Raw genomic sequence first — 25,669 nt, 5'->3', positions numbered from 1 at the left:
AATAATGTTTGGTTTCTGTAAAAGGGTTAGTCTATCTTCTACTGCACAGTAATCACCAGGACTATTATTATTCTTCTATGACCATTACTGTGTCTGGATATTATAAAGAAGCCAGAAATAAGTTTCCCAAGTACAGGAAAGGATGGATGTAGGGTTTTCTCCCTCAGTATCTTAGAGCACCACAACACCCTGAACCATAAGCTCCAGTACCCTTAGGCCCTGACATTATACTGCGCAGAGTAGGTCCCCTCTCTCTAAAAGAAACTCTCTGGGAATGTACAAAGTGCAGAAATCGAGCAATATTTCTTAGGGAAAGGACTTTCATGTGAGAACACTGGCCAAACAGGGGAAAAAATTTCTTTCTAGCCCTTGCTTTTCATTTCAACTCATTACTGTGCTTCGTTGGGAAAGGGTCATTTATTTTTGCCTTCTTAATAAAACTATTTATTTTCCTTATTTGCTTTGTCAAATACAAAAAGGAACAAACAGACCCTTTATCCTGCTACCCTTGTGCCACAGCATTTGAACCTGACAGTCTGGAGCTCAGAAGCGTGACCTGTTGAGGAAGGAGAAGGGCAGCGCATGCCTCCAGCCCTCTGGAAGGGATTGCACAGTCTCAGCTGACTGAAATCGTGCTCAGGCTACAAATACAAAGGTACCAGTGGCAGGAGAAAGCCACTGGTGCCTTTGTACAAAGCACTAATCTTTACAAGTTTTAAAGTAAACATCCCATTAATATTTTCTAATCAGCATAAGAGTATTCTGTTCTTCCCCCCACGTGTGTTACTGTTACTAACGGAACTCATTGCTTCTTTTCAGACTTCTTTCAAGCAGGTTTCACTGGATTGGCTAGCTTACATTTTAAAGTTAAACTGCCTTTTTTCTTTCATTAATTGCAGCTTGTCAATTCACCAAACAGAAAGGAAACAATTTTTGATTATATCTATATTTAGATTCCTTTGGGATTCCTAGTAAAAAAAAACAAAACATCAACCACAAGCAAAACAACCCCACCAAATTATGCTCTATGAAGGGTTGTTACAATGACTGCTCTTTAAACTTACATAGAAACAAATCTATTTACTGCAAAACCATTCCCTCTAAATAATTTAGTTCACTTGAACAAACAAACAAAAGTAAGTTTCTTTTTTTCTATTGGCTATCAATAGCCTTCTGTACTACTTACTCATCAGTTATCTGCCATTGGAAATCAAGACTGATCTTTTGTGTTTTAGAAGATGAATTTTCTTACTTCTTAGTCAACTTTATAATTCTAATCAGTATTGTTAGGTGATTCAGATAAACTACTTTAACTTAACTTCCTTTTTTGATAGTATGACATGCAAAACACAGTAAGAGCTTCAGCTCAATCACAGATTGTTCAGACAGTGCCCTATTTTTATTAAACTTTTTCAATGAAAAAAACCTTAAATAGGTGTATGCATTTTTAAACCCTCCATTTTAAATCTTTCCTTATATCTGCTGTTCTCCATTCTTTTCTGTCCCACTTCTCTGAAGTGGGAGAGGTGCAGGTCATTCTGACCCTGATACCCTGGCTTGAGCAGTCTTCCATTTCTTGAATCATATTTTAATAGGGCGGTACACAGCAGAATTGCTGATTATTTGTGTCTGTTGTTCCAATACCCCTTGTTCTAATTCACCAGGAGCTTGCAGCACATTGCCCCAGTGTTCCTGCTCAGCACAGAATGCAGGGCTGGACTCACAGATTTCTGAGAGCTCCTCTTTGATCATTCAATCTCCTCTGTTGTGGGTTTCCACTGTTGCCTGTGATTTCTCACACCTCTGCTTCTTGCCACAGCTCATATCCAGAAGTTAGCTAATACTTTCCCTGAGGGGAATAAGTGCCAGGCTGTAGCAGCCAAGTTTCAGCCTCTCTTCTGGGTTTAGGTATCCACATTTTCTTGGGGGAGAGAAATGTCTCTCATACAGCAGCTGGGCTACGTGAACACCATTTTAATGCAAGTCAAAAGGATTTTACCTTTCTTAAACATTTCTTTAGTTTTTGTTCAATTTTGCAGAGAATTACAATACTATGAACTTGAGTATATCTATAAAGAATACTTGTAAAAACCCCTTAGTATTTGTCTAGAAAAATCAAGACTTAGGTGCCTAATGTTGGCATGAAATGGAATTTAGGTGTTTGAATCTAAAACTGAAATTTTTAAACCCCCTGTATTACTTGTTTTATCCTGGAACCTGAAATGCCTCAGTACTAAACCCTCCTCTTTGTGTCTGAATTTTGACTTTTTGAATGTTTCCAGATGCATCTCATTTTCCTCAAGGCTGAGTTTTCCAACGATATGGGGGAGGGAAAAAAGAGCAAATCAAATGGTGGCATAAGCACTGAAGTACAAGGCAGTAAAAACAATGGAGATGTAAGAATAGTAGCTCATATGTTTAAGCACCTATGAGTAAACATCTACCTTTATTTATTTACTAGCAAAGTTAAAATGAAGACAAAATATTCCACAGCTGAGTATAGCCAAAAGCATTGATACAAGGACAACCTACGCTAAATGTATAATTTCTTTATCTACTATTTCATATTAAATACTGACATAATTGGGCAATTCTCCATCCCAGGCAGATGATGAACGAGCTAATACCTTGTCACATACCTTCTGATGATCACCCTCCAATTTACTGAATGATGTATTTTTATTCCCACAATTCAGGCTGGTCTGAATTGTGTCTTCTAAAAAAAAGAATAAGGGGAGAGGGGGCAGATACATCTCTTCAAGGAGAGAAGGAAATTCCCCTGTATGCTGGACATGCTGGACAGACAGCCTAGTCAAGGAAGTTATTATATTCAAAAAAGGTTTCCATTCTTTCCACAATCTACAAAGAGAGGGTTCTAGAATGTGGATTCTGTTGAAAAAGAGACACCAAGAACCAAGAAGAGAAGGATAAGATGCAAAAAAAAAAAAAAAAAATGCTGACAGTTTATAAACTGGCCACCTTTAGGTGTTTTGAAGCAGACATTTGTAAATATTTGGATTCCATTTTGATCATGAAACCCTCCTGAGTACTCCCTGTAGTGTACATGGTCTTAAAGGTAGGCTCTCAAGACTAGGGCTGGTTATCAAATCTTCTCCCCAAATCAACAGAAATTGAAAAATTCTCATGTGTTAATAATCTACCACTTTTTTTTTTTTTGGAAGGCACACAACCTGCAATCTGGGTATTCTTGAAGACTCCTTTTATTTTTTTCCCCGTGTTTACAAATATTTTAGTTCCTTTTTTCATGGTTTATACATTTAACTTTGAGAACAATACTCAGGTAAAGGAATGCTGGATGTATAGGATCTTTAAGCCTCTCAAAAAAAAAGTAAAAATCCAGAGTTCAGAACCTTGAAATTTGTCCAAACAAACTACAATGGTAAAGAGAGGGAAAAACACAGAAATCTTTAATACATTATGAAATTAATACCTCATTCTACATTACAAGATCTCTTTTGTAATATGATCTTTTGATTTAATCACACAACCATGATATTATTCTAGAAAAGAGAAGCTGGTTTAACTCATAAGAGCATTTCTAAAATAGCCAATTTAAGTAAAAATAAATGAGCTTACTTGTTATGACCAAAGGGAGAAGAGAGTATAGTTTAATGCCATCGTTACTGAAAATCTGGCACAGAAATAGTACACAAGTACTTGGCAAAAGTACAAGTAAAAAATTTGCTATCTCACAGCTTTTTGTTTATTTTTTGTTTGTTTGCTGTCAGTAAACAAACCCAAATGAGCACAAATGAGATGCCAGAACTGCATCTACTTGTCTGCCAACATGGAGTGGAAACCCTTGTACAATGCAAGTCCTTCCACGGGCACACATTACTCTTGTCTCACACTCAAAAGGGAAAAAAAGGAGGGAAAAAATTAAAGGTACAAATGAACACAGAGTTAAAAGCAGAGACCATGTCTGAAATAAGAGAAAGACATGCTCTAATCCCATCATTCTTTCTAGCCCAAATACTCAAGTTTTTACCTTTAGAAGTAGTTAATAACCAGGTTTAGCTGCAATCCTAATTAGAGGGAATATATCCCTTTTTGTTTCCCACTCTCTAAGGAACAGATGCAATAGCAATCAGTTTCTTTATCCACAAATCAAAGCTAACACTCTGGACTGAAAAACTTCCTCTCTTGACTCCTTCTGAATGAGAAACTAAACACTTCTCAGTTTCTGTGCTGCATTTCTTTTGTGCTCAGCTGCAGGATCCCAGCCCCTCTCTTCACTGTCAGCATTCAGTTAATGCTACCTTTTTGGAAGAAAGAAAAGCAGAAAGTGCATGTATCAGCTCGATAATATATTGTCATTAACCGAATTTAACAGACATAAGAGAACTATTGAAAACATTAGATATTTATCTAAGGACCGGTAAATGGTTAAAAGCACCTAGTTTATAAACCATAATTATATTATTCTCTACTATAAATGATGTGCTAGTACTACAACTGGGCATGTTTTTTCACCAATATTGCCATTCTGTTTTGCTCAGACAGGGCACACACAGGCTGTTCAGATTTTGCTTGGTGACCAACAGCCACCTGCAACTGCATCCCACCAAATAAGATTATGACTTACTGGCAGGAATGGACTTCCATCATTTCCACTGGAAATTTATAATCCAAGCTAGTTGACTGGAGGTAGGGGTCCATGCTGAAAGGCAGCAGCCAAAGTCTGTCAGGAATGGCTGTTGGCAGCCAAGCACATTGCACTGTACCGAGGCTTGGAAAACGAAGACAGACAACATGCCTAAGATGTTATTCCCAACAAAGCAGTGATAGCTGGCAGTCCTGTTATCTTCTAATGGAACAGTCTCCTGCATTATGGTGCCCTTTGCCAGCAGTTCCCAGCACCTGTGATGACCCAGGGCTCCGGTCTAGTGCAGTGTTGCACTGGACACCCACCAGTGTACATAGTGTAAGATGTAGGCTGAAGAACTGCAACAAAAGAAAAAAAAAGTTAGACACAATTTATTCCTCTGTATAATTTACATTGGAATGGGGAGCGGAGATTAAGGTGCAAGGCTGGAAGTAGAAGCAAGTGCTTTTGAGACACAAAGGTTACTCTAAGTTTGTATAAAGAAGTCGTCCACTGGCAAGCCACTCATGAATGTTAAGAGGATGAGGATCAGAATAAATTTTCTGGAGTTTCTTGAAAGGCAAGGACTCTTCAATGGTGCCACAAAACACTGACCTGTAAATGGATGTTGTGGTTTATCCCAGTCAGCAATCAGGCACCATCCAGCCACTCACTCACCCCCCAACCAGTGGGACTGGAGAGGGAATTGAAAGGGTAAAAGCCAGAGAACTAGTGGGTTAAGATACAGAGTTTCACAGGGAAAGCAAAAGCAGCCCACACAAACAAAGCAAAACAAGGAATCAATTCACTGCTTCCCATGGGCAGGCAGGTGTTCAGCATCTCCAAGAGAGCAGGCCCCATCACACCAAGTAGTAGTGACTTGGGAAGACAAATGCCATCACTCCAATGTCCTCCTATTTCTCCTTCTTCCCTTCACTTTACATACTGATCATGATGCTATACGGTCTAGAACCCCTTTGGTGTGTTGGGTCACCTGTCCTGGCTGTGTCCCCTCTGAACCTCTGATGGTTCCCCAATGTCCTCGCCATCATGGCAGTACAAAAATCAGGAAAGGCGTTGGCTCTGAGTAAGCCCTGCTCAGCAGTACCAAAAAACATCTCTGTATTATCAACTCTGTGTCCAGCACAAATCCAAAACACAGCCCTGCACTAGACACTGTGAAGAAATTTAACTCTACCCCAGCCAAAACCAGCACGGTGGAAGAAGGATTGAGCTCAGAAAGTTGGAAAGCGTGCCATTTTCAGCTGAGGGGGTTTTTTACCCTCTCCCATGGATACACCTGCAAGACAGAATTCATTCTAAACTAGCACAGCCTTTTTTCCCCCCTCCCTAAAGCACCGTGTCAGTAGTCTAAGCTCAAAATCCTTATTTCATGGAAAATATAGTTGTTTCCAATTGCCTAAGTATATTTCTCACTCAAAGTTTTTATGCACTTGAGGATGGATTTAAACAGGATTCAGCACACTTGCTAAGCCAGAAAGGGAGAGGGCGTGGGTAAGTGGCACAAGCAGGCACACACAATTGTCCCTCTCAGCTGTACAATTTGCAACTCTGCTGTTCTAACACAGAGATTATCTTCAGTGACCAAAACGTACAACTGTTTGCACAGCAACAATGTACACAGATTATTTTTAGTTCAAACATGTGGCACTACTCATTGTGCAGCTGCTTTCATGCATTAATGCATTGGGATACAAAACCCTAATTGCAAGAGCCCAAATTAATTGCAAGCAATGAGACATTTTGGACTGAAAACCCCTTTTGGCTGCACTGGAATCGAGTTGTTGACTTTTTAAGCTAAAAGAGATATGAATCATGGAAAATATTTTATTCTTAACCCCTCAAAGTACCCAATATTCCTAAACTAATGCAAAATACAGTTATGTGTTGGCTTAGAAATTACAACTTCTCTGCCAAAGGTTAATTCAGACTATTCATCCAAGATTAGTTGCAAGTTTTTAAAACTGTAAATAAATTCTTGTTCCTAAACAGCACAGGTTTTCAAAGCAGGGAGTATAACCCACAGCCTATAAAAGGAAAAGATTTAAAGCAGAAATGGGACATTTGACTTCTGCATATTTGGAACATTTAATCACCCTATTGGTTATATGGAATAAGTTAGACTGGTGGCTTTTTCTTCAGCTCCTTAGCAAAAGTACATTTATTTAATAGAGCCTTAATCTTTCTTAGGATTATTTAGAATTGAGTCCTGCACCTTTTACAGGCAACTGCAGAACTCTGCTTCAGGAGGGAAAAGGTCCAAAGACCGTAAGCACTTGGAGGCAGAAAGTCTAACTTTTTCTTTTTTGAACAAGGGTGGGCATCTTTCATGTTCATAATACAACATATTAATAAACACATAATTGGAGAATTTTAGTCTCATTCTATTAGATACAGAGAGCTCTGCAAATCTTACATTGCTTTTAGTTGTAAACTCAGGGAAAAATAGTCTAAGGTATAAAAGTACTGTCTCAGGACCTACAGACAGTAATAATTACAGGACCTAGGTCTCAGACAGAAGTAATTTTGGCAGATTTGGCTCTAACACTTCAAAACGCTGATGCTATTGCATCACCTCATACCATCCCTCTGCTGCAGACAACTACCCACATAAAAACAAACTTGTTTTCCATAGTTTGATCTTAGCACACATTTACATTCACTGTCAGTTTAAGTCTATTATTTACATTGCCAATTACCATATTAAAATAAGCATGTGCAGTGTTGTCCTGAAAGGAAAAAAAAAAAGATAATTTATATCACTAAACTCTCACAAAAAGCCATGCACGCACACCTACCAGAGAACCTTGTGTAATTTCACATCTAATTTTCACGTTTCCCTCCCAGCCCTGAACTTTCTGCGGAGATTTCACGAGGAAGAATAAAATTTTAATCCTAGTTAGATTATTAGTAAATGTGGTTTTAACATGTTCACCTCTGACTCAAGCAGTCCAAAGCTTATTACTTACAATTTGATACAAGTTTAAAATTAGGGTCAATATAATAGTTAATATAATTTTTGATGTCATTAGAGGAAAATTCTTAAAGCTAAGGATGAAAGCATTTTGAGGCAATGGTGAGTCAAGGTTTGGTGACTACACAGGCATTAAATAACCTATGCTGCCATTCAGTCTGTGGGCCAAGGCATTCCTGCTGCTGGGTGAATCCTTTGACTTGAGTGATTTTCCAGCCAAAGAGTTTGGACAGACCCCTGTGATCCCTCAAAAAGCCAGGCTGCTTGCACCATTACACATGGTTGGGATCTTGAAGAGCCTCGTGCTGTGTTGGAAATAGTCAGGAGCACCATTTACAGCTCCTGAAGCCCTCTGGCAGTAACCCTGCTTCCTATTGACTCATTTGACCTCACTGCACAGGAGCTGAGCACTCCTGAGTTCAAATGGACAATTTCTCTGGTCTCTCACAGCTGGACTTCAGTAACACCTTGGTGAACACAAAGTGTGAATGTTGCCACTGATCATTTCATTGCACAGTGTCCTCCAGAGAGGGGAAAGCTGTAGCTTCCATAGCAGAACTCCAGTGCACAGATTTATCTTCTGTCCAGCTCCCAAAGAGTTATCCTGCAGGAGAAATGAAGTTCAAAACATTAATGCGCCTGCTGGAGAGCCTGATGCCAGACTGCTGTTTTCTTGAAAGTGCCTGTCAGGAATACCTTGTTTTTTCTGGGTCCATCTCTTAGTAGGCATTCATTTTTACTCAGCAAATACCAAAAAACAAGCAGCTTTCAGACAAGGAGTTCAGTTTAGAGGGTCAGCAGACACTCTTTTTTGTTGTTCCCTCTAGCAGCCCTAATTTTTCATCTGACAGCCAAATTAAAAGCTGTCTGGAGAAGAATAAATTTCTGTTCCAGCACTTGTAAATTAGAAATTGGAGTGGAAAACCTATGCGTGGCTATAATCAAGAATTCTTAACTTGTCCATTTAGCTTTTTTAGACAATTTGGAGAGAACAAGTGACACTTGTAAATTTCAAAAATATAAATGCTCATTTGAAGGTCACAGGAATCATGTACCTCACTGTACTGAACAGCATGAACAAGACTAGTTACAAGATGGATTCTTTGAGTCATCCTATGGAAAATATCAAAAAGTCTATTGAGCTTCATTTGGTACTCACATGAAGCAGTTCAGAAGTCCACCTCAAACGATTTAAACAGACAAGGATTTTCTGTGAGGCTGCAAAGAGCACAGCAACTTACTGCATACAATGCTTTTGTGAGATCAATGAAAGGAAAAGAGGAAAATTCTGCATTTCCAGCATTGTCTCCTTACAAGCCCTCTTATCCCAGGAATATGTTCCTTTTTCTACTGTTTTTTTATTTCTATATTTTATAAGCTCTTAACATTGATGAAATTTATTTTTGAACTGTCCTCAATGCACACTTATTCACATTTAATAGCACACACTGAAATGACATTCTATTAGTTATTTGGTACTGACTGTATAAGCTTTTGGCACAAAACACAGCAAACAAAAGATCTGCTGGTACTCTAATCCATAACAATGCTTTAAAATGGAAAACTATAAAAATCCTCTCTTTGTATTACAGATATGATGGGACTATTTCACTTGGATGTTATTCTCGTTTCTCCTTTTACCTGAAAGGGCTTGGAGCAGGGAAAGGAAAAAAGAAAAATCTGTTGGGCTTTTGCAAATATGTCTTTACTTTAAAATTTTTGATGCATTTAGCAGCAATTAAGTAGCTGTCCTCACAGTTACCTTGTGAGATCTACCTCAGCCAGTGCCTACCTGCTATTTATACAGAAATAATTAGCAGTTGTGGTTGTGTGCCTTAGATCCTACTTTATCCCATGCTAATTTTCCTTCCCTGCTTTCCTTGGGTTATGTAATTTAAGCAAGAGTTCTTACTGCCCTCTATAAAAATGTGAGATCTTGAATTAGAGGTACTGTAATAATGTGAGCCATAACAGAGAAGCAGGGATCACAAGGAGAACTTTACAGTTGAATGATCTGATTTGTCAGCATTTCTTTGGTACATCCAGGATATCCTAAAGCACAAGGCATAGTAATATACAGACACAGCTACACCAAGTGATATAAAAATAATTAAAAAAAGGAATTTTCATGACCAGTTATTGTGTTAATGTGCAGCAAATTATCAATTCCACAGTTACATTTGTGCTTTATGAGTCAACTAAGGCAGCTCAGGACAGGACTCAAACTGACAATGCTTATTCACATCTCTTGTAGCAATTATTTTTTGCCCAAGTCTAACTTACTTGCATGATGCTACATAAGAGTAGGTTGTTCTGTTAGTTGTTTTCTCTCCATTTTTAAGTAGCTAGAAGTAGTAAAATTTCTAACTTTTCTGAATAAAAATCCTTTTATCTGATGATCACCCAAATATATTAAGAATAGAACACAATACTTTTCTAGACCTGGGTTATTTATATTTTTCATTTTTTTAAGCAGCTGTTCCTCAGCAGATCTGCAATGTTCTTCACAACTTAAAAACACCAAGAATTAGGTCTCCATGATTGAACTGTGTCAAACAGAATCCAGGCGGGACTGAACTGTGCAGCTTAAGTGGAGAGCTCTCGAGCATTTTTTGTACTCTACACAAAATTATTCTTACTCCTGTGAGCGGCAAAAGGTACAAAGCTTCTCAAATGAGCTTTGCTCATACAGCTTCTCCTTCAGTGCTATGTTATGTTGACACTTGACACTTCCTATACATTTACAAGCTTCAATTCACAATCACTTACCTTCCTGTATTCTTCATTATCCATTTATTCTCTCCAGTTAACAGATTTCAGACACAATTATTTACAAATTCCTCTTCTTTTGGCTACACATCCAGCAGCCAACTGCTATGGCTTTTCTGTTTGACTCCAGATGGCAAGTACATCTACAGAATGGAAAGCAGTAGGATTTGAGAAAAAAAAACCAACTCCCTGATACATCCAAATTCAATGGATGTGGTTAGTTATAACTCCAGCAGAGAAACCTGTCCAAAGCAAGACTGGGACAGGTAGCTATGCTCCAGGGAGAGGAGCAAGGGCATGGGCAAACTGACTTCAGAGATTGCACAGCTTTGATTTAACAAGCTGAGCAAGAGCTGGTTACTGCTAATAAACATCTCTGATATATGTATCTCTTATGCAATTGTAAATTTAAATGCAGATTTAGACATTTTCTTCTGTTACCTTCCTTACAGAAAAATATAACTGTGCATGTTGTGGGGGATGGAGAGCCATATGCAATAATACGCACAAAAAAAGCCTACCTGTAATGCCTCTACCTTGCCTGAGGATCCTCATCCTCAACTACACACATCAATGCTGGTACATTATGTTACTGAACTGACAAAAACAGACACTGGGATAGCATAGGATGTAACCATAATGTACTCCGATTATGAGGCAAGGCAGACTTTCCAAATGAAGATGCTGAATCAGACCTGGAAAAACTGAATTTTTCAGGTCTGTTCTGATACAAAGCCTAAGATTAAAAACTGTGGGTTTGTGTATTGGCTAGAGGAAATTGCAGCATATGTCCAGAGCTAACTATGCAGAAGTACTGCAGTCCATCAGTTTTAATCTTCCTTCAAATCTTTTAACAGAAGAGACACCAAATAAATGCTCTGCATTTGGCTTTTTGAAAAATGCATAACTTATGCTGTAGCATCCTGCAGAAATTTGCATCACTTACCATCACTTTTTCTGTTTTTGAAATGTCTGACAAATTAACTTTCCATTAATTTTCCTTGCTCATGGTCACAATGTTTAGCACTGCTTGGGTTATCTTTGCTGATGAAAGAATGGAATCTTGCAGTACATTACAAAGATATGCAAAAAAATATTAGTTCTCCTATAGCAACCATATTTCATTTAGAACTTGTCATGATGCAAATCTGAAGATATGACATAGCACACTGAAATCCATCCATAACACCCTTTCCTATTGATAACCTGTTTAGAAATGTCTACAAAACCACCCCTACAACCATTGTCCTACAAGACTGCAACAGCTGGCACAGCTGTTGCTGCATGGAGCCTGCATTTCTCAGCCTTACAGAACCTTAATGACTCTCTCTTTTATTTCTAGTACTGCATCTGCTACTTAATAACATGGGGCTTGGCGAGGTGGGGTGATGATTTAGGTAGCCCTCTACATTCAGTAGCAAGTACATTCAGTAACACAGAACACAGTCTGCAATTGAAAGTAAGGATTTTGTCAGTTCTCATTATTACCAACGTTCTGTGCTGTGCTTTACATTATTTTATGTGACCCAAAATATTTAAATCCCACCCCCCACTAGGAAGTTTCCTTGTACTAGGCACCTTTTTTTTTTTTCTGAAAAGCAAGCATGAGCCTTATTATAATAAGATTTTTTTAAAAAAAATCCTCTTCATTAGTTGAAGGTTACCTTAGAAACATACAAAAAAGAAAGATGATCCCTCCCTTTTCCACCCCTTTCAGTTTCAGCTTTAGCTGGTTGATACACAGGATTCTGGATTACACTTCCCAGGATTAAAAACAGAGGAAAGAAAATGAGCTTGTATTGCCAATCATTCAGATTAAAAGTTTTTTGTTTTAAGAGAGACATCAGGTGAGGGGTAACACAGAATTCCAGATAGTCTTTACACAATGGACTCCAAGCTTGTCACCTTTTTCCCAGTGCATATTGATGTCAGTTGTTCTCCCTTTACTGCTGAGATTTTTTTTTTTACAAGAAGCTAATTTTCCTGCCTGTTCTTCTATATCTCATCCTCCTTTTCACAAACAGGACACCCATTATAGTGACTCCCAGAACCACAAAATATGGTCCATCCACCTTTCAAGCTTGCCCTTTTCCTCTCTCAGTTACAGGGTCTATATAGCTCTTTACAGTCCTAAGAAAGTCTTAGAGCAGAGATTATTTAAACAGGGTATTTTTCTTATTCTTCTTTCTTGAAACAAAATCTAACTGGTTTTCCATTTTGAAAAATATTTTAAAACTTCAAAATTTTTGTGAAATCTCCAGTACCGTTTTCTGGCGAAAGACTCTCTAGTCACAGTAGTTCAAAACCTAATTTACAAAATCCCATATCCTATATGCTAATATAAATTCTTACATATAGCAATATCTTTACTAAAGATCCTTGAAACTCTTACTTTCACTCATGCTGCTGATTCTACTCATGTTTATATAGATTATGTATTCCAATATTCATTCACCCCTACAGTTACCTTCTGGGAATTACTTTCTTGCAACGTAACATCAGTGGAAATCCAGACTGCAGTAACATGAATAACCCAAAACTTCAAACGAGGAAGGGAATCTAACAGATCCATATCTTGGTGAGTTTCCTGAACATTTTCCAACAGAATTGAAACATGCAATGACACCCTAATAGGTCTGTCAGAAGTCTTCAATCAATTTTACCACTTAATCTATAACAGAATGCATGTACAGCTTTTCCTCCCATGGCACTATTCTTCAACAGATGTCAAGGCTCAGGTCCTCAGCAGATGCTACCTACCTCTATCTCATGGGATCTGATCCTACCATGCAGGCACCAGAGACCTTCAAGGAAGACCAGGACGCTTCCAAGATGCCATCCAGCTCAGAGGAGCAGGCCAGGTACTGCTAATGCCCCATAGTTCAGGATACCTTGAACACCCCTCAGACTCTAGCTGGAGTCTACTTAAGACTCTAGCTGGAATATGGCAATGAGAACTCATTTCCGTTTTTCATACAGATCTAGATTTTCAATGCAGAGAACACATTTGCCAAGTTAGAAAAATAAAATAAATGCTTTTTGGCATGCAAACTGGCTAAATTAACACTGGTATATTCAGAGACACAGAAACAGGGAAGTCATGGGAATATGCAGAGGAAAATTATTCCTCTCTCACCAGTTGCACAGCCTTAAGACTCCCCTTAGTACTATGCTCTTATGCAACATTAAACAATATCCTTTTATGTAAAAATACAGCAGTAAAATCTTGTTCCTCTGTCTTCCCTGCCTCAATTTTTTGCACTGCTTAATGCTGAGTGCCTGGTGTCCAAAGGACATGATATTAGTATCCCTTTTCTGTGTTTGTTTGGCCCTGTGGGGTCCTTAAAGCAGAAAAAATCCTGGATCCTCATCAAACCTTACAGAGCAATCCTTTAAACTGACTACAAAATATGCTCCAGTACCCTCAAGATGAAGGATGAACTATCAACATTGTTGCTATGGGATGTGGTCCTTTTTTAATATTGCAGAAGTCTGGCTCTATGGATCTCAGTGCTGTGCTTACTGATGAGGCAGCTCTGGCTCTCTTTTGTCAGTTTTCAGACTAAAGCAAGCACAGCCCATATATTTGGATGTATCCAAGTATTTGCCAAATCCTGTTGGCACAATTCTACACACATGAAATTGAGTTGTGGACTCTCACATTGTCATTTTATATAAAACCATTTATACAGAGAGAATATAACTGATGCAAAATCAGAATGCTTTTGCATGAACATAAGTTTGGAGTTCTACATCTCTACAAAATTTGAATTCAAAACTTACAAGATTAAAACTTTTTCACCATAGAAATAATCATACTTCCCTCCAAGAAATGAGGGCAGTTTTCTATTTGGGCTGTTTGGAACATATTGTCTATAAAACATTTTCCAGGTTTCCTAGAAATTTAACCATGCAGATGATCAGATCTCCTGTAGATAAAAGGTCTAAATTTACTAAGGATGAGTGAGGACAACCAGTTCTGGTGCAATAACTCTCCAGAAAACCCTAGTTCTATATTGGAATATGTATCCCAATATAACCAGTTAGATGGTGCCCAGGCCAGTTCTGACCTTCGCTGCTGGGCCACAGGCAGCTCTGCGGTGTTATACCTCAAAGATACCTTGGCTGGCGGCAGAGTGCAGCGGGGCACAAGACAGGACTCCGTTCTCCTCAGGGGAGAGCTTCTGGCGATGGTGAAGAAAAGAAGGGAGCGGATTCTGCTAGAAGGTAGCCAGATGTTTATTCCATGAGCACAGATACGTCTGCACTGGGCTACTGCTGATAACAGAATAATGCCACATGGTCTCATTCACATTTTAAGCTCAGGACAGGGGAAGGGGAGGGGACAGGTGAGTCACCAACCAGGTGAAGGGGCAGGGTCTCAAGGTACTAGGGACACCTATCACACGACGCCTTGCTGGTATGTTAGCCTGATTGACAGGGCACACTCAGCGAGGGGCGAGGGGGAAGGGAGAAGGTAAAACAGGATATTGCAACACACCACAACATCTCCCCCTAGTTTTGTTTAAAAAGAAGAGGGCTGTGTTTATGGTGCAGAATGATTCTACTGAGGCCTCTAGGTCATCCACTGGAGCACTGAGGGCTTCCAAATGGTAGACCTCAGGAGGGGGAGATGAGCTTGAGATTAACTTGAGAACCATGCGTCTGATTACTCCAAAAACAATGCTAAAAACTACAATAACTAAAAATAAACAGCACTAAAATTACAGTTTTCAGAATAGATCCCAACCAGCCCGAGAGTCCCCAGCCATTGAAAAGTCCATTCAGCTCGTTGTCAGTTTCTCTGTTGATGTCTGAGAACCTTTATCGAGGTAGTCCATATGTGGTTTGGGCTGCAGTACTATGTAGGAGATTGCAGGTGGGATGATCACGAGTAGGACGAGAAGCAGGCTCGGTCTCATGACGTCTCGAGGCTACACACGAACAGTGGGATCTAAACTGGTACAAAAACTTGAGACAAACATATATTACAAACTATTCCAGATAGGAGGCTTAAATGGAATTTCCTCCAGAGAACGTGCGCGGCGTTTTCTTCTCCAGGCAGCGTGAGCAACCTGGGGTGCTTCTGCAGATTTCTCTGAGACTTTGGGAACATAGGGCTTTACCCATTTGGAAGGAACCCACCTTAAACCAGAGGGGGTGGACACACAGGCGTATCCACGTCCCCAAGTAACCAATTTGTAAGGTCCCACCATTTTCCAAGTCTCAGGGTCTTTTACTAAAACTGGAGGTTTTTCTTTCATCAACCTGTGACTGTTCCCCCCAAAGTGGCGTAGGATGGGTGGGTTCAGGCTGTCAAAAGAACAATTCAGAAAATTGATTGTGAATAGCGCCCTGGTTAACCGGATGTGGGGAGGTTCTACCTTCAGAACCTGTTGTTGCTGGTCCAGGACCCTTTTAATATCACGGTGAGTTCTTTCTACAATAGCTTGACCTGTAGGGGAGTAGGGGATGCCAGTTTTATGCTCTACTCCCCATTGCTGCAGGAAGCTCCCGAATTCCTTGGATTTATAAGCAGGCCCATTATCAGTTTTCAACTCCTTGGGGATGCCCATGAAAGAAAAAGCCTGTAAGAGGTGCTTAATAGCATCAATAGATGATTCTCCTGTGTGGGCAGAAGCATAGACCGCTCCAGAAAAGGTATCTACACTAACATGAACATATTTCTGCCGTCCAAAAGCCTGTATGTGTGTTACATCTGTTTGCCACAGTTCACAACTGTTCAGTCCCCTTGGGTTTGCTCCCGTACTCACTGTAGGGAGTGCATGTTGTTGGCAATTTGGGCACGTGGCCACAATCGCTTTGGCCTGTTCTCGAGTGATGTTAAACTGGCGAACCAGGCCAGGTGCATTTTGGTGGAAAAGCTGGTGGCTGATTTTTGCCTGTTCAAAAACATTTGGGAGAGTGGCCATCACTGCAGGTGCAGCAAGAGCATCTGCCCTTCTGTTGCCTTCAGCGATAAACCCTGGCAAGTCAGTGTGTGACCTGACATGCATCACATAAAAGGGTTGCTCTCGGTGAGTGACTAACTTTACCAGTTTGGAAAGCAATTCAAAAAGTGCAATGTTAGATACATCTTGCAGTATTGCTTGATCTGCTCTGGATACTACTCCTGCCACGTATGCAGAGTCTGTAATCAGATTAAATGGTTCTGAGAACCTTTCAAAAGCCCTAACAACTGCAGCCAATTCAGCAACCTGAGGTGAACCTTCCACCTCAGCAATGTCCGTCTCCCACTGCTGGGTTTGAGGATCTTTCCAAGTCATAACAGACTTGTGTGACCTCCCGGACGCATCTGTAAAGACAGTTAGAGCCCTTTTTAAAGGTCTCCTACTTAGAGCAGTTCTTAATTTTAAAGTAAATTGAACATCTTGTTCAAACAATTTGCAAGCGGGCCGTGCTACCGAAAATTGTCCTGAGTAGGAATCCAGAGCAAACTGCAACACTTCATTTTCTTGAAACAATTGTTCCAGTATTTTCATAGTATTTTGACCTGATTTTAACTCAACTGGAATGTGAATGCACTTAAAATCACATCCTGCTAACTCCCTGATCCGGGTCCTTGCTTTCCGGATCAGTTCTGCTATCAGCTCCTGAGGCTTTGTCAGCCTCTTGGACCTTTTGTGACTGAGGAAAACCCATTCTATGATCAAGAGAGAGTCCCTCTGGTCCCGGTCCTTTTTTGGTGTGTCCTTTGCCTTAGGTGTTTGTTTTTCCTCCCACTGGAAAATAATTCCATGGAGGTGTGGCAACTTACCTAGGATGATAAATTTGAATGGCAGATCAGGCCGGCATCGGTGGGCCTGTCTTGTGGACATTGCAATCTGAACCTTTTCTAGAGCTTTCCGTGCCTCTGGGGTAATAGACCTAGGAGCACCTGGGTCCTCTCCCCCTTTCAATAAATTGAAAAGAGGGGCAAGGTCTTCATTAGTCAGACCAAGCCATGGCCTTACCCAATTCAAAGACCCACACAACTTGTGGACATCCGCAAGGGTCTTGATCTTTGGATTGATTTCTAGTTTTTGAGGAACAATGGTCCTATTTCCAATTTCTAAGCCCAAATACTTCCAAGGTGGCATCTTTTGAATTTTCTGTTCCTGGAGCTCGAACCCTGCAACAATCAATGCATCGATCGTTAGGTCAAGCGCATGTGTTAGTAAATCATCATTGGGGGCACACACAAGGATATCATCCATATAATGGTAGATGATGGCCTTCTCTGCGGCTGCACGAACTGGGGAAAGCAAGGAAGAGACATACCACTGGCAGATAGCTGGAGATACCTTTAGGCCCTGAGGAAGAACAGTCCAATGGTACCTTTTCATAGGAGCTTCTGAATTGATAGAAGGGACAGAGAATGCCAAACGCGGTGCATCGTCAGGGTGCAATGGGATTTGGAAAAAACAATCTTTAATATCAATAACAGCTAATTTCCAATCTTGAGGAAGCATTGTTGGGGATGGCATACCAGGTTGGGGAGAACCCATATCTTCAATTACATTATTAATTTGTCGGAGGTCACAGAGGAGTCTCCACCTCTTTTTGTCAGCTTTTTGGATGACAAACACTGGAGAGTTCCATGGGGACATGGTCTCCACAATGTGGCCCTTTTTTAGTTGCTCTTCTACTAGTTCTTCAAGCACCTTTATTTTTTGTTTACTGAGTGGCCACTGTTTCACATCAACTGGTTCGTCTGTTTTCCACTTAAGTTTTTGGATGGGGCGCTGTTGTTTAATGACTGCTGCACAAAAATGCTGTGGAGAGTCTGGAATATTAATTGTGACACCCCACTGGGCCATTAAATCTCTCCCTAACAAAGGTTCTGAATAATCTAACACAAATGGACGGATATTTGCCAATTGTCCGTTTGGACCCTCGAATTGAATAATGCTTTTGGATTGCCTTGCCAATTGCAGACCTCCTACACCTCGAAGGTGACCAGCAACATTTTGTAAAGGCCAGTGTGCTGGCCAGTCTCGTACTGGAATCACTGTGCAGTCTGCACCTGTGTCTACAAGCATCTCAATGCGTTTAGACTCCCCACCCCCACTGACATTGCACCACAATTTGGGTTTATCTGTCCCAATAACTTGGACCCGGGCGACTGTGGGCCCTTGTTTATCAACATTTTCAGGTAAAGATGGCACAGGGATAGCTTGAGCAACAATTTGTCCCTTGGGAAGAAACAGGGGTGGGTGGAAACAGTGCAGGCTGAGAACAAATTGCTTAGGATCTGATGTTGTCAGTCCCGGAGCAATTTCGATCTCTTGTGGTGTGTTTTTGTCCCCAGTGATGATGTACTTACAACGAATTTGGTTCCAAGTACCTTTCTGTTCAGGATTTACAGAGACAAAATGCCAGTCAGTGTCCTTCAGGTGGAGTGACTCTGTCAGCTGCAACCTGTAAGGCTCATTGACAGAAGATGCGGTTAATACAGAATCACTTAAATCACAACAAAGGTTATTTTGTTTCACTTTCAACAGTGGACTAGCAGACTTGGTCTTTGAAGCACTTGCTTCACTTACACAAATATTAATATTATTGCGCGCTTGATTTATTTTGCTACCCTTATTCTCTTGGCCTGCTCCTTTTATGTCTGCACGCCTGGCAGGCTGGCGCTTTATTCTTCGTTTTTTTGTTGTTGACCCCCAGGGAGGGCTTGCAGTTCTCCTCCCCTGCTATTTTTAAATTCATCAAATTCCCTTTTCAGGGGGCACTGGTTACTCCAGTGTCCTAGGTTATTACAAAGCAGGCATGGTTTAGTGGGCTCAACCATTGCCGGTCTCCGCTGCTGCCCAGGGTGCTGCTGAGCTGAGGGAAAAGGTGAAGGGCTGGCAACAGCAACACGCTGAGGTGGTCTTGGCAGCAGCCTTGGTCTGGTGTCTTCAGCAACACTCATCAGAGGCACTTTCCTGTTACAGACTAGAAGCATATCTTTTAATGTAGGGGAAGGTTCCATAGGAAGGCTCAGGATTGCTGCTCGACACTGTTCATTTGCATTTGTAAATGCCATTTCTTCTAAAATTGCTTCCCTTGCATTTTCCTTTTTAACTTGTATTTCAATGGCTCTAGTTAGCCTTTCTACAAATTTGACAAAAGGCTCTGATGGTAGTTGTTTGATTTTACTATAGGGCTCAAAAGGCCCCTCAGGTTGGAGGGAAAAGAATGCCTTTTCAGCTGCTTCCTTTACTGTCTCGAGTGTTTCTGCAGGAATTGCAGCAGCTTGGACTGAGGGAGAAGACCATTGACCCTCACCACAGAGGTGGTCAAGGGTAATGGGGTTACCATTGTTGTCTTTTGCTGTGTTTGGATCAGCCTGTAAGCTTGGGAGAGCATCTTTTAGCAGTTGTTTCAATGCTGATTCCCATAATTTGAATTCCGTGGATGTCATGAGACATGAAAAAATTTGTTTTAAATCATGTGGAACCACAACAGTCCTACTTAATTCAGAATTTAAAAGGCCACGGAAATATGGACTGTGTTGACCATATTCTTTATGAGATTTACAGATCTCTTTAATCAATTGTCGTCCAAAAGAACTCCAATTAGCAGTTGGGGCTGCTCCAGCTTGAGCTGCAGGCTGAAATATAACAGGAGCTAGTGACAACATGGCACTATGCATTGGGTCTGCTGTCCCCTGCTCTGTATCCCTTGAATCAGAAGCATTGGGATCACAGCTACAGGTTTGGGGACAGGCAGTGGGTGTGTCCCCACCGTGGGAACCCGGGGAGGGGGCGGGGAAAGGGAGCCGGCAAGGGGCGGGGAAACCGTGGGAACAAGGGGCGGGGTCAAGGGGCTGGCAGGGGGTGGGGATACCGTGGGAACAGGGGGCGGGGTCACCTGGTGACATCACGTCAGCGGCCGCCCCCTGGGAGGAGTAAAGGGGCGGAGCTGAGGGTACTGCAGGAAAGGCGGGGGGAGGGGGAAAGGTGTCACGAGGAACAGGAGGAGAGGGGGATGGGGATGGAATTTTGGAATGCTTAAGAGGATTTTGGGAAGAAGAAGACCAGGTTTGGGAAGATGCCACGTGGCATCCACCATCTTGTGGACCCCCTAGGGACTGGGGGCCATTTTGGACATCACTGCTCTCCGAAAAACTAACACGTGCTCGGGATTTTTTTGGGGAAAGAGGTTTAGGGGTTTTAGAGGGAGAGGGAGGAACAGGGAGAGCAGAGGCACATGGCTTTACATTTGGCTTTTTCTCCATTTCCTTTTGTTTGAGCAATGCTGTTCGAATTTGCAAACTCCAGAACACAAATTTAGCTGAGGGTAATTTGCCAGATTGTCCTAAGGTTATCAATTCATTCCCAACTTTATCCCAGAATTGAATATTGTGGATTTCTTCAGGGGAAATGTTTGGGAACTGCAGAAAAAGCCATCTTATAAACTGTTTCAATTTTCCTTTAGAGAATTTCACATTACTCTTGATTAAAATGCTAACAATATCATAATACACTCCCCTTTGTACAATGCTAAGTTTGGAACCCATGTTAAAAAGCAAAGTACTTAATCCCGCCTGACCAAAAACAAAGCTAAAATCAGCTACCAATTTCTAAAAAAAACCACAGATAGAAAGCGATAACGAGCAGACAAAAGCTTCACAATGCAGCTGTATATACTGCTTTTAAAATTCCCGGGCAGCAGCAGCAGGGAGCTGGGACACGCCCTGCCGAGCCGAGGCAGAAACAAAGCCTCCCCCGCGGTGGAATGCAGCAGCCACTCCCGCGGAGCAGAGACAGCAACTACTCCACGTGGCAGCCGAAACCGGGACGCCCCCCCCCTGCCGCCGCGTGTGCAGAGCACTCCCGACCCCCGCAGGTCCCCCGGCCACGTGGAAAGAGAGCCCCCCCCTCCCCCGCAAAGAGAAAGAGAAAGAAAATCTCCTAACACGTGTCTGAACACGCTGCTGAGCCGGGGGGGAAGGGCAGAGAGCGATCCCGCTCCGGCGCGAATTCTAAAAAACAGTGAAACACGCAGCAGGAAAGCTAAACTAGAACGCTATGAATTCTCGTCTGTGGGGCTGCGCAGCCAAAATGCAAAGGCAAAAAAGGAACAGAACTCGCGGCAGAGTCTGTTTTTGAGCTTCTGCTCTACCGAAAGCAGAGATACTCACGTGAAATGGAAGCTGTAGGCTGGGTACAGGCAGGCAGGTCTCCACCGGAAAAGGACCTCTCTCTGGGTGTAAGAGAAGCTACCCTTTTCTTCCTCTGGAAAATCTGTTCACCACAATGAAGCAGGGCTTTCCAAAGGCGCCGAACAGTCCACGAAACTTTTTCTGGGAGTATTCCCAAAGTCTCTAGCTGAGGGCAATGCAACCAAAGCCCTTCCAGCTGGATGCACGGCTGGCAGAAGCTTCTCTGAGGTACTGCGAGTCCGTTTTCGGGCTGCAGAGTCGAGCCACCCACAGGGACGCCAATATATTGGAATATGTATCCCAATATAACCAGTTAGATGGTGCCCAGGCCAGTTCTGACCTTCGCTGCTGGGCCACAGGCAGCTCTGCGGTGTTATACCTCAAAGATACCTTGGCTGGCGGCAGAGTGCAGCGGGGCACAAGACAGGACTCCGTTCTCCTCAGGGGAGAGCTTCTGGCGATGGTGAAGAAAAGAAGGGAGCGGATTCTGCTAGAAGGTAGCCAGATGTTTATTCCATGAGCACAGATACGTCTGCACTGGGCTACTGCTGATAACAGAATAATGCCACATGGTCTCATTCACATTTTAAGCTCAGGACAGGGGAAGGGGAGGGGACAGGTGAGTCACCAACCAGGTGAAGGGGCAGGGTCTCAAGGTACTAGGGACACCTATCACACGACGCCTTGCTGGTATGTTAGCCTGATTGACAGGGCACACTCAGCGAGGGGCGAGGGGGAAGGGAGAAGGTAAAACAGGATATTGCAACACACCACAACAGTTCTAGACAATTTAAAAAGTAAAATCCTTTGCTACAGCCACCACTCCTTGGTTCTTTGCAAGCAACAGCTCAGCATAGCTACCTCATCATCCACCAGAAACTCAGTTTCTTCTGCTTTTTCTCTTCCATTAAATAAAATTTAAACAAACCAAGAAACAAAAAAACCCACAGTCCCCCAAAACAGCGGGGTTTTCCCTGCTTTTTTTTCATAGTGTGAGGTCTACTTTCTGTGGTGGTGTAGTGGCAAGGGAAGATACAAAGCTTAGTTGTTTGTGTATTTTGCTTTGTTTCAGTACAAACATTTGTAAATATTTCTTTTCCCAGCAACTTCATGCCATTTCAGAAAAGACAGTTCTAAAGTCATCTTCCTAATCTGACAAAAGGTTTATGGTCACCCCCAAAAATACGGACATTCAATACCTATTTTAACACCCATCTTTACATCAAGTTAATTGCCATGACTGCTGCCTTTTACTGCAGAATATAATTGTGAAAGGAATGCTCACAATAAACCAGAGTTCTTATCCTGAACTGTAACTGATGTCCAAAGCATGCCATGAAGAAGAGAACTGCAAGATAGGAAGAAATACAAGTCAAAATCTCATATAAATGCTAATGTACTTATGTACTAAAAATCTAGCAAAAGCTGAAATAAAAGATGTGCCATCATTTCTAGACCAGAAGGCCGAACAGTTGCTTATTGCTTTTAGACATGAAATGGCCTTACAAAATGAAAAAAGGATTTTACTCCCTGTGCCCCATTTCCCTTTATTGTATAATTAAATTAGATATTAGACTGGGGTGATACATGCATTAGGTTTTAAAACCTAATATTTGCCAAAATATTAGTTGTGTGTAATTTAACTGCCAAAAACCCAGAAACAGGATGTGTTATGTGTGTACTTTTGGCAGCTTAGCCATCTAAAAGCTAAAAAAAAAAAAATAAACTGGTAAGCACATGAGAGAGAATGGAACCAATTAGAACTGTTTGTTCAAGGTAAGAATTTCTAAATCAGCTCCGTTTTTTAAAACAGTCATTTAAATATGCAATATCCAATCTGGAAGGCAAAAAGTCCTCAGAAAGGAGCACAAGTAGACAGCTGTTTAGGAGCACTCAGGAAATCTATTTTAGCTAAACCAAAGCAAATCTTTTAGTCTGCTTTCTCCATTAAACCCTATCAGACCACCATTTTCTCTCTTTTTTATTTCCATTCAAATTATCTTTATTATACTTTCCTTCAGTTCAAATAAAAGATTCCCAAATAAAATTTATGAGTTTGTGTAGGTTTTACAGACTGCAAAAAAATCCAAAGGTATTCTCCTGAGGAGGAATCTTTTCAAAATGAAGTGGCAAATAATCCTTTCCAGGTTCATATTTTGCTAATCCTTGATGAAACCAGATAAAATTAGTAATGGCAAGATAAAAGAAGGAGAAAAATGTTGCTTTCTTTTAATACATCCCATATAAAATCATATATTACAGTGAGAGCTCCTGTGATACAGTTGGATCTACAAAGTTCAAGAGCTCTGCATTTTTCTCTGTCAGGGTAGAGTGGACTTGGCAGCTGCAGTAGCCACTAGCCTGGATAATTTCTTGAGTGTAAAACCTAAACAAAACTAAAAAATGCACCACAAATGAGGAAAAAAAGTGGAAAAAAAAATCAAAGATACTCTACTAAATAGGCCAACAAAATATTCACTGGGGAGTAGTAACATTATTGTGCAAGTACATTCCAAAGTATGCACACTGCTCTTGGGTTCAACATTTACCTTAAAAGCAGAAAAATGTACAGTAAATTGTGGCAGATCTGCAGTTTGGCTACAGAGAAGGCCAAATACTGACTTCTCCTCCTTGGATGTACCTGAAATAAAGAAAGAACCAACAGTAGACCCCACCTTTGAGTGTGTGCATTTAAGGTAATCATTCTGCAGCTGCTTGAACTTCCTGGCTCCAGAGGAAATCCCAATTGTGCTGCTGGCAGAAATTCCTGTGTCAGGTGCAGGTTCTCTGCATCCAGAGCCAAGGCTCAGCTTTTTACTGGCTTGACTCTTATACCTAGCACTGTTATGAATAATTCTTTCTAACTATTATAGCAGCTCCTGCTGCTCTGCTCTCTCACAGAAACTTACCTTCTTCCCTCTTATAGTGATATAAATCCTGGGGTCCCACATCCTAGTGGATGCACAGACTCACATCCTTCCCTCATTACTGTGAGAGTGTCTAGTGATTCATCTAAAGGGAGAAATTAATGCATTGCTCATAGTGACAACAGAAATTACTCTGGCAGTCAAGGGAAAATTGGAATTTAATGCACACACAGAGCAAAGGCAGAGGGTGGAATGGCACATTCTAAGCTTGCAATTATAGAATTATTTTTAGCTATTTCTCCAAAAAATATATAATATACACAGACCACCTGATGCAGCAAGGAGTAGTGTAGACAGTGAGAGTTAGAAGGAAACAGCAGAGAGGTGAGATATAGGTCTGTAAGATACCTACATGTATCCCACTTTGTTCTTTAATACATATTTTGAAGACTCAGCCTGTTTACCAGGGACTCAGACTGCATAGGAATATCAAAACAATGTCCCAGTAGTACAAATACTTGATACTTGCAAAAAGCCCCCATCAAACTAATAAACCTTTTTAGTCATGACTCATTCATCAGCTTTGCCAGAGCACTTGTTTGCATTTCTTGTGTCACCAGAGATGATGACTATTTAATAAACTTCAAAACAGAATTTATTTAATCTCATATGACTTGATTGAAAACATGCTTGTTTGAAGTTTTTTCCTCTATCAGGTGGAATAGAACAAGCTCCCAATAAGGAGGGCAATCAGAAGTGCTGCAACATTACAGCTAGCATATTTATCACCTCACTTTGAACAATGAAGGATTCAATTATAACGGTGGGCTATAAGGACACAGTTGATACTAGAGTTGTCCAAATGGTCTAGAGAAGGTGCTTGTCAAAAGGAGTAGCTTGCAGATGAGTGCCTTACTCCCTCTGGATTAGAATAAACACAGCCTTAAAAGTGATCTAAACCTTAGATAAGTGATCAGCTGCAGCCTCTAGAAGGTTTGTGTCCAATGCCTGGGCCAAGGAGAAATAAATCATAATTGTCCCTTCTGGAACTCAGGCTTATCTGTAAGGCAATAGTCTAGAAAAATAATATTCTAGCTAAAGGTGAGAGTTGAAAACAAACAAAGCAAAACCTCAAAAAAAAAATCTTTCTTTGTTCCTGCAATTCGATTGTGAAAAGAATATTTTATGGTTGTTCCAATTTATTATTTTTATGCCAAGTATATTTCTGATCATCACAAATGTCTCAGACATAGATTTATTTATGAATGCTCCTACAT

At 41.0% G+C, this 25,669-nt stretch overlaps 1 long non-coding RNA gene across 1 annotated transcript in view; it reads right to left on the bottom strand.

The window, feature by feature from the left end:
- Positions 1–2,965: 2,965 nt before the first annotated feature.
- Positions 2,966–25,669, bottom strand: part of LOC102060436 (uncharacterized) — a 177,503-nt gene continuing 154,799 nt past the window's right edge. Inside the window, exons 16-22 of the long non-coding RNA XR_012580425.1 lie at positions 24,075–24,166; positions 22,811–22,873; positions 10,371–10,513; positions 8,761–8,819; positions 8,069–8,205; positions 4,607–4,965; positions 2,966–4,280 (exon numbers count right to left, since the gene is read on the bottom strand). This is a non-coding gene — a long non-coding RNA (uncharacterized LOC102060436). The remainder of the gene's footprint in view (positions 4,281–4,606; positions 4,966–8,068; positions 8,206–8,760; positions 8,820–10,370; positions 10,514–22,810; positions 22,874–24,074; positions 24,167–25,669) is intronic.

The sequence above is a fragment of the Zonotrichia albicollis genome, chromosome 5 (genome assembly GCF_047830755.1).
Source record: "Zonotrichia albicollis isolate bZonAlb1 chromosome 5, bZonAlb1.hap1, whole genome shotgun sequence".
In the NCBI taxonomy this organism is placed as follows: domain Eukaryota; kingdom Metazoa; phylum Chordata; class Aves; order Passeriformes; family Passerellidae; genus Zonotrichia; species Zonotrichia albicollis.
The sequence above is the reverse complement of the archived record's forward strand: the minus strand, read 5'-3'. Positions and strand labels throughout refer to the sequence as shown.